Below are 10,300 nucleotides of genomic sequence, written 5' to 3'. Positions count from 1 at the left end.
GAATCCCGGATAGAGAATCGTAGATACAGCATCATATATACAGCATCCTAGATAAAGCATCCCAGATACAGCATCCCAGATACAGCATCCCAGATACAGCATCCCAGATACAGGATCCCCAATACAGAATCCCAGATACAGCATCCTAGATACAGCATCCCAGATGCAGAATCCTAGATAGAGCATCTCAGATACAGCATGCCAGATACAGCACCCCAGATACAGAATCATAGATACAGCATGCCAGATACAGAATCAGAGATACAGAATCTCAGATACAGCATCCTAGACACAGTATCATATATACAGCACCCTAGATAAATCATCCCAGATACAGCATCCGAGATACAGCATCCCAGATACAGCATCCCAGATGCAGCATCCTAGATACAGCATCTCAGATACAGCATCCCAGATACAGCATACTAGATACAGCAACCCAGACACAGTCTCCCAGATATAGCATCCCAGATACAGCATCCTAGATACAGCATCATATACACAGCATCCTAGATAAATCATCCCAGATACAGCATTCCAGATACAGCATCCCAGATGCAGCATCCTAGATACAGCATCTCAGATACAGAATCCCAGATACAGCATCCTAGATACAGCATCTCAGATACCGCATCCCAGACACAGCATCCTAGATACAATATCCCAGATACAGCATCCTAGATACAGCATCCCATATACAGCATCCCAGATCCAGCACCACAGATACAGCATCGTAGATACAGCATCCTAGATACAGAATCCCATATACAGCATCCTAGATACAGCATCCCAGACATAGCATCCTAGGTACAGCATCCCAGATAAAGCATCCCAGATAAGCATCCTAGATACAGCATCCTAGATACAATATCCCAGATACAGCATCCCAGATAGAGCATCCCAGATACAGCACCCAGACACAGCATCCCAGATACAGCATCCTAGATACAGCATCCCAGATGCAGCATCCAATATACAACATCCTAGATACAGAATCCCAGATAGAACATCCTACATACAGAATCCCAGATACAGCATCCCAGACAGAGCATCCCAGATACAGCATACTAGATACAGCATCATATATACAGCATCCTATATAAAGCATCCCAGATACAGCACCCAGATACAGCATCCCAGATACAGCATCGCAGATACAGCATCCTAGATACCGAATTCCAGATACAGCATCCCAGATACAGCACTCCAGATACAGCATCATATATACAGCATCCCAGATACAGAATCCCAGATACAGAATCTCAGATACAGCATCCTAGATACAGCGTCCTAGAGACAGCACCCCAGATATAGCATCCCAGATACAGCATCCTAGATACAATATCCCAGATACAGCATCCTAGATACAGCATCCCAGATACAGAGTCCCAGATACAGCATCCTAGATAGAGCATCCCAGATGCAGGATCCCCAACACAGAATCCCAGATGCAGCATCCTAGACACAGCATCCCAGTTACAGAATCCTAGATACAGCATCGCAGATGCAGCATCATAGATACAGCATCCCAGATACAGAGTCCCAGATACAGAATCTCAGATACAGCATCCTAGATACAGCATCATATATACAGCATCCTAGATAAAGCATGCCAGATACAGCATCCCAGATACAGCATCCTAGATACAGCATCATAGGTAAAGCATCCTAGATAAAGCATGCCAGATACAGCATCCCAGATACAGCATCCTAGATACAGCATCCTAGATACAGCATCATAGATACAGCATCCCAGATACAGCATCATAGACACAGCACCCCAGATACAGCATCCCAGATACAGCATTCTAGATACAGCATCCTAGATACTATATCCCAGATACAGCATGTTAGATACAGCATCCTAGATAAAGCATGCCAGATACAGCATCCCAGATACAGCATCCTAGATACAGCATCCTAGATACAGCATCATAGATACAGCATCCCAGATACAGCATCATAAACACAGCACCCCAGATACAGCATCCCAGATACAGCATTCTAGATACAGCATCCTAGATACAATATCCCAGATACAGCATGTTAGATACAGCATACCAGATACAGCATCCTAGATACAGCATCCTAGATACAGCATTCCAGATACAGCATCCTAGATACAGCATCCGAGATAAAGCATCCCAGATACAGCATCCTAGATACAGCATCCTAGATACAATATCCCAGATACAGCATCCTAGATACAGCATCCCAGATACAATATCCCAGATACAGCATCCTAGATACAGCATCCCAGATACAGCATCCTAGATACAGCATACTATATACAGCATCCCAGTTACAGCATCCTAGATACAGCATCCTAGATACAATATCCCAGATACAGCATCATAGATACAGCATCCCAGATACAGCATCCCAGATAAAGCATCCCAAATACAGAATCCTAGATACAGCATCCCAGATAAAGCATCCCAGATACAGCATCCTAGATACAATATCCCAGATACAGCATCCTAGATACAGCATCCCAGATAAAACATCCCTGATACAGCATCCTACATACAGCATCCTTGCTACAATATCCCAAATACAGCATCCGAGATACAGCATCCCAGATACAGCATCCTAGATACAGCATCCTAGATACAGCATCCTATATACAATATCCCAGATACAGCATCCTAGATACAGCATCCTAGATACAATATCCCAGATACAGCATCGTAGATACAGCATCCCAGATAAAGCATCCCAGATACAGCATCCTAGATACAGCATCCTAGATACAATATCCCAGATACAGCATCCTAGATACAGCATCCCAGATACAGCATCCTAGATACCGCATCCTAGATACAGCATCCTAGATACAATATCCCAGATACAGCATCCTAGATACAGCATCCCAGATACAGCATCCTAGATACAACATCCTAGATACAGAATCCCAGATACAGCATCCTAGATACAGCGTCCTAGATACAGCATCCTAGATACAATATCTCAGATACAGCATCCCAGATAGAGCATCCCAGATACAGCACCCAGATACAGCATCCCAGATACAGCATCCCAGATACAGCATCCCAGATAAAACATCCCAGATAAGCATCCTAGATACAGCATCCTAGATACAATATCTCAGATACAGCATCCCAGATAGAGCATCCCAGATACAGCACTCAGATACAGCATCCCAGATACAGCATCCTAGATACAGCATCCTAGATACAGAATCCGAGATACAGCATCCCAGATACAGCATTCTACATACAGCATCCTGGATACAGCATCATATATACAGCATCCTAGATAAAGCATCCCAGATACAGCACCCAGATACAGCATCCCAGATACAGCATCCCAGATACAGCATCCTAGATACAAGATCCCAGGTACAGCATCCCAGATACAGCTTCCCAGATACAGCATCGCAGATACAGCATCATAGACACAGCACGACAGATACAGCATCCCAGATACAGCATCCCAGATACAGCGTTCTAGATACAGCATCCTAGATACAATATCCCAGATACAGCATCCTAGATACAGCATACCAGATACAGCATCCTAGATACAGCATCCTAGATGCAGCATTACAGATACAGCATCCTAGATACAGCATCCTAGATACAATATCCCAGATACAGCATCCTAGATACAGCATCCCAGATACAGCATCCTAGATACAGCATCCTATATACAGCATCCTAGATACAATATCCCAGATACAGCATCCTAGATACAGCATCCCAGATACAGCATCCCAGATACAGCATCATAGACACAGCACCCCAGATACAGCATCCCAGATACAGCATCCCATATACAGCATCCTAGATACAGCATCCTAGGTACAATATCCCAGATACAGCATTCTAGATACAGCATCCCAGATACAGCATCCTAGATACAGCATCCTAGATACAGCATCGCATATACAGCATCCTAGATACAGCATCCTAGATAGAGCATCCCAGACACAGCATCCTAGATACAGCATTCCATGTACAGAATCCAAGATACAGCATCATAGACACAGCATCCCAGATACAGCATCATAGATACAGCACCAAAGACACAGCATCCCAGATACAGGATCCCAAATACAGCATCCCAGATACAGCATTATCGATACAGCATCCTAGATACAATATACCAGATACCGCATCCTAGATACAACATCCCAGATACAGCATCGTAGATACAGAATGCCAGATACAGCATGCCAGATACAGCATCCCAGGTACAGCATCATAGATACAGCATCGTAGATACAGAATCCCATATACAGCATCCTACATACAGCATCCCAGACACAGCATCGTAGATACAGCATCCTAGATACAATATCCCAGATATAGCATCCCATATAGAGCATCCCAAATACAGCACCCAGATACAGCATCCCAGATACAGCATCCTAGATACAGTATCCTAGATACAGAATCCGAGATACAGCATCCCAGATACAGCATTCTACATACAGCATCCTAGATACAGCATCATATATACAGCATCCTAGATAAAGCATCCCAGATACAGTACCCAGATACAGCATCCCAGATACAGCATCCCAGATACAGCATCCTAGATACAAGATCCCAAGTACAGCATCCCAGATACAGCTTCCCAGATACAGCATCGCAGATACAGCATCATGGACACACCACGACAGATACAGCATCCCAGATACAGCATCCCAGATACAGCATTCTAGATACAGCATCCTAGATACAATATCCCAGATACAGCATCCTAGATGCAGCATACCAGATACAGCATCCTAGATACAGCATCCTAGATACAGCATCCTAGATACAGCATCCTAGATACAATATCCCAGATACAGCATCCTAGATACAGCATCCCAGATAAAGCATCCCAGATACAGCATCCTAGATACAGCATCCTAGATACAGTATCCCAGATACAGCATCCTAGATACAGCATCCCAGATACAGCATCCTAGATACCGCATCCTAGATACAGCATCCTAGATACAATATCCCAGATACAGCATCCTAGATACAGCATCCCAGATACAGCATCCTAGATACAACATCCTAGATACAGAATCCCAGATACAGCATCCCAGATACAGCATCCAAGATACAGCATCCCAGATAGAGCATCCCAGATACAGCACCCAGATACAGCATCCCAGATACAGCATCCCAGATAAAACATCCCAGATAAGCATCCTAGATACAGCATCCTAGATACAATATCCCAGATACAGCATCCCAGATAGAGCATCCCAGATACAGCACTCAGATACAGCATCCCAGATACAGCATCCTAGATACAGCATCCTAGATACAGAATCCGAGATACAGCATCCCAGATACAGCATTCTACATACAGCATCCTAGATACAGCATCATATATACAGCATCCTAGATAAAGCATCCCAGATACAGCACCCAGGTACAGCATCCCAGATACAGCTTCCCAGATACAGCATCACAGATACAGCATCATAGACACAGCACGACAGATACAGCATCCCAGATACAGCATCCCAGATACATCGTTCTAGATACAGCATCCTAGATACAATATCCCAGATACAGCATCCTAGATACAGCATACCAGATACAGCATCCTAGATGCAGCATTACAGATACAGCATCCTAGATACAGCATCCCAGATAAAGCATCCCAGATACAGCATCCTAGATACAGCATCCTAGATACAATATCCCACATACAGCATACTAGATACAGCATCCCAGATACAGCATCCTAGATACAGCATCCTAGATGCAATATCCCAGATACAGCATCCCAGATACAGCATACCAGATACAGCATCCTAGATATAGCATCCTAGATACAGAATCCCAGATACAGCATCCTAGATACAGCACCCCAGATACAGCATCGCAGACACAGCATCATAGATACAGCATCATATATACAGCATCCTAGATAGAGCGTCATATATACAGCATCCTAGATAAAGCATCCCAGATACAGCACCCCAGATACAGCATCCCAGATGCAGCATACTAGATACAGCATCCCAGATACAGCATCCTAGATACAGCATACTAGATTCATTATTCCCGATACAGCATCCTAGATACAGCATCCCAGATAAAGCATCCCAAATACAGCATCCTAGATACAACATCCCAGATAGAGCATCCTAGATACAATATCCCAGATACAGCATCCTAGATACAGCATCCCAGGTAAAGTATCCCAGATACAGCATCCCAGATACAGCATCCTAGATACAGCATCCTAGATGCAATATCCCAGATACAGCAACCCAAATACAGCATCCCATATACAGCATCCTAGATATAGCATCCTAGATACAGCATCCTAGATACAGCATCCTAGATACAACATCCTAGATACAGAATCCCGATACAGCATCCCAGATACAGCATCATAGATACAGCATCCTAGATACAGCATCCCAGACACAGCATCCTAGATACAATATCGAAGATACAGCATCCTAGATACAGCATCCCAGATACAGCACCCAGATACAGCATCCTAGATACAGCATCCTAGATACAATATCCCAGAAACAGCATCCTAGATACAGCATCCTAGATACAGCATCCTAGATACAACATCCTAGATACAGAATCCCGATACAGCATCCCAGATACAGCATCATAGATACAGCATCCTAGATACAGCATCCCAGATACAGCATCCTAGATACAATATCCAAGATACAGCATCCTAGATACAGCATCCCAGATACAGCACCCAGATACAGCATCCTAGATACAGCATCCTAGATACAATATCCCAGATACAACATCCTAGATACAGCATCCCAGATACAGAACCCAGATACAGCATCCCAGATACAGCATCCCAGATACAGCATCCCAGATAAAGCATCCCAGAGAAGCATCCTAGATACAGAATCCTAGATACAATATCCCAGATACAGCATACCAGATATAGCATCCCAGATACAGCATCACAGACACAGCACCCCAGATACAGCATCCTAGATACTGCATCCCAGATACAGCATCCTAGATACAGCATTCCAGATACAGCATCCTAGATACAGCGTCCTACATACAGCATCCTAGATGCAGCATCCCAGATACAGCATCCTAGATACAGCATCCTAGATGCAGCATCCCAGATACAGCATCCTAGATACAGCATCCTAGATACAGCATCCTAGATAGAGCCTCCCAGATACAGCATCCTAGATACAGAATTATATATACAGCATCCCAAATAAAGCATTCCATGTAGAGCATCCCAGATACAGCATCATAGACACAGCATCCTAGATACAGCATCCTAGATACTGCACCCCAGATACAGCAACCCAGATACAGGATCCCAGATACAGCATCCGAGATACAGCATCCTAGATACAATAACCCAGATACAGTATCCTAGACACAACATCCTTGATACAGCATCCTAGATACAGCATCCCAGATACAGCATGCCAGATACAGCACCCCAGATACAGCATCATAGATATAGCATCCTCAATATAGAATCCCATATACAGCATCCTAGATACAGCATCCCAGACACAGCATCCTAGATACAGCATCCTAGATACAGCATCGTAGATACAGCATCCCAGATACAGCATCATAGATACAGCATCCCAGATAAAGAATCTCAGAAATAGCATCCTAGATACAGCATCCCAGATACAGCATCCTAGATACAGCATCACCGATACAGCACCGCAGCTACAGCATCCCACATACAGCATCCCAGATAAAGCATCCCAGATACAGCATCATAGATACAGCATCCTAGATACAGAATCCCAGATACAGAATCTCAGATACAACATCCTAGATACAGCATCCTAGATATAGCACCCCAGATACAGCATCCCAGATACAGCATCCCAGACAGCATCATAGATACAGCATCCTAGATACAGAATCCCAGATACAGCATCCTAGGTACAGCATCCCACATACAGCATCCCAGATACAGCACCCCAGATACAGCATCATAGATACAGCATCCTAGATACAGTATCCTACATACAGCATCCCAGATACAGTACCCCAGATACAGCATCATAGATACATCATCCTATATACAGCATCCTAGATATAGCATCCCAGATACAGGATCCCCAATACATAATCCCAGATACATTATCCGAAAAACATCATTCCATATACATCATCCCAGATACAGCATCCCAGATACAGCACCCCAGATACAGCATCCTAGATATAGCATCCTAGATACAGAATCCCAGATACAGCATCCTAGATACAGCACCCCAGATACAGCATCGCAGACACAGCATCCCAGAGACAGCATCCTAGATACTGCATCATATATACAGCATCCTAGATAGAGCGTCATATATACAGCATCCTAGATAAAGCATCCCAGATACAGCACCCCAGATACAGCATCCCAGATGCAGCATCCCGGATACAGCATCCCACATATAGCATACCAGGTACAGCATCCCAGATACAGCATCATATATACAGCATCCTACATAAGCATCCCAGATACAGCACCCCAGATAAAGCATCCCAGATACAGCATCCTAGACACAGCATCCTATATACAATATCCCAGATACAGTATCCTAGATACAGCATCCCAGATACAGTATCCCAGATACAGCATCAGAGACACAGCACCCCAGATACAATATCCCAGATACAGCAACCTAGATACAGCATACCAGATACAGCATCCTAGATACATCATCCCAGATACAGAATCCCAGATACAGCATCCGAGATACAGCATCCTAGATACAGCATCCTACATACAATATCCCAGATATAGCATCCTAGATATAGCACCCCAGATACAGCATCCCAGATATAGCATCCGAGATACAGCATCCTAGATACAGCATCCTACATACAATATTCCAGATATAGCATCGTAGATACAGCATCCCAGATACAGAATCCCGGATACAGCATCCTAGATACAGCATCCGAGATAAAGCACCCCAGATACAGCATCCCAGATACAGCATCATGGATACAGCATCCTAGATACAGTATCCTACATACAGCATCCCAGAGAGAGCACCGCAGATACAGCATCATAGATACAGCATCCTAGATACAGCATCCTAGATACAGCATCCTAGAGACAGCATCCTAGATACAGCATCCCAGATATAGCATCCCAGATACAGCATCATAGGCACAGCATCCCAGATACAGCATCCTAGATATAGCAACCCAGATACAGCATCCCAGATACAGCATCCCAGATACAGGATCCCCAATACATAATCCCAGATACATTATCCTAAATACAGCATCCCAGATACAGCATCGTAGACACAATATCCCAGGTACAGCATCCTAGGTAGAGCATCCCAGATACAGCATCATAGATACAGCATCCTAGATACACCATCCTAGATACAGCTTCCTAGATACAGCATGCTAGATATAGCATCCCAGATACAGGATCCCCAATACATAATCCCAGATAGATTATCCTAAATACAGCATCCCAGATACATCATCCCAGATACAGCATCCTAGATACAATATCCCAGATACAGCATCCTAGATACAGCATCCCAGATATAGCATCCTAGATACAGCATCCTAGATACAGCATCCTGGATACAATATCCAAGATGCAGCATCCTAGATACAGCATCCCAGATAAAGCATCCCAGATACAGCATCCTAGATACAGAATCCCAGATACAGAATCCCAGATACAGCATTGTATATACAGAATCCTAAATACAGAATCCCAGATACAGCATCCTAGATACAGCATCATAGGCACTGCATCCTAGATACAGCATCCTAGATATAGCACCCCAGATACAGCATCCCTGATACAGAATCCCAGATACAGCATCCTAGATACAGCATCCTAGATACAATATCCCAGATACAGCATCCTAGATACAGCATCCCAGATACAGCACCCCAGATACAGCATCATGGATACAGCATCCTAGATACAGTACCCTACATACAGCACCCCGGATAGAGCACCGCAGATACAGCATCATAGATACAGCATCCTAGATACAGCATCGAAAATATAGCATCCCTGATACAGCATCATAGGCACAGCATCCCAGATACAGCATCCTAGATATAGCACCCCAGATATAGCACCCCAGATACAGCATCATAGATACAGCATCCTAGATACAGCATCCTAGACACAATATCCCTGGTACAGCATCCTAGGTAGAGCATCCCAGATACAGCATCCTAGATACTGCATACTAGATACAGAATCCCAGATACAGCATCCTAGATACAGCATCCCAGATACAGCATCCTAGATACAGCATCTCAGATACAGCATCCTAGATACAGCATATCAGATACAGCAT

The sequence above is a fragment of the Columba livia genome, unplaced genomic scaffold (genome assembly GCF_036013475.1).
Source record: "Columba livia isolate bColLiv1 breed racing homer unplaced genomic scaffold, bColLiv1.pat.W.v2 Scaffold_133, whole genome shotgun sequence".
Lineage (NCBI taxonomy): Eukaryota > Metazoa > Chordata > Aves > Columbiformes > Columbidae > Columba > Columba livia.
The sequence above is the reverse complement of the archived record's forward strand: the minus strand, read 5'-3'. Positions refer to the sequence as shown.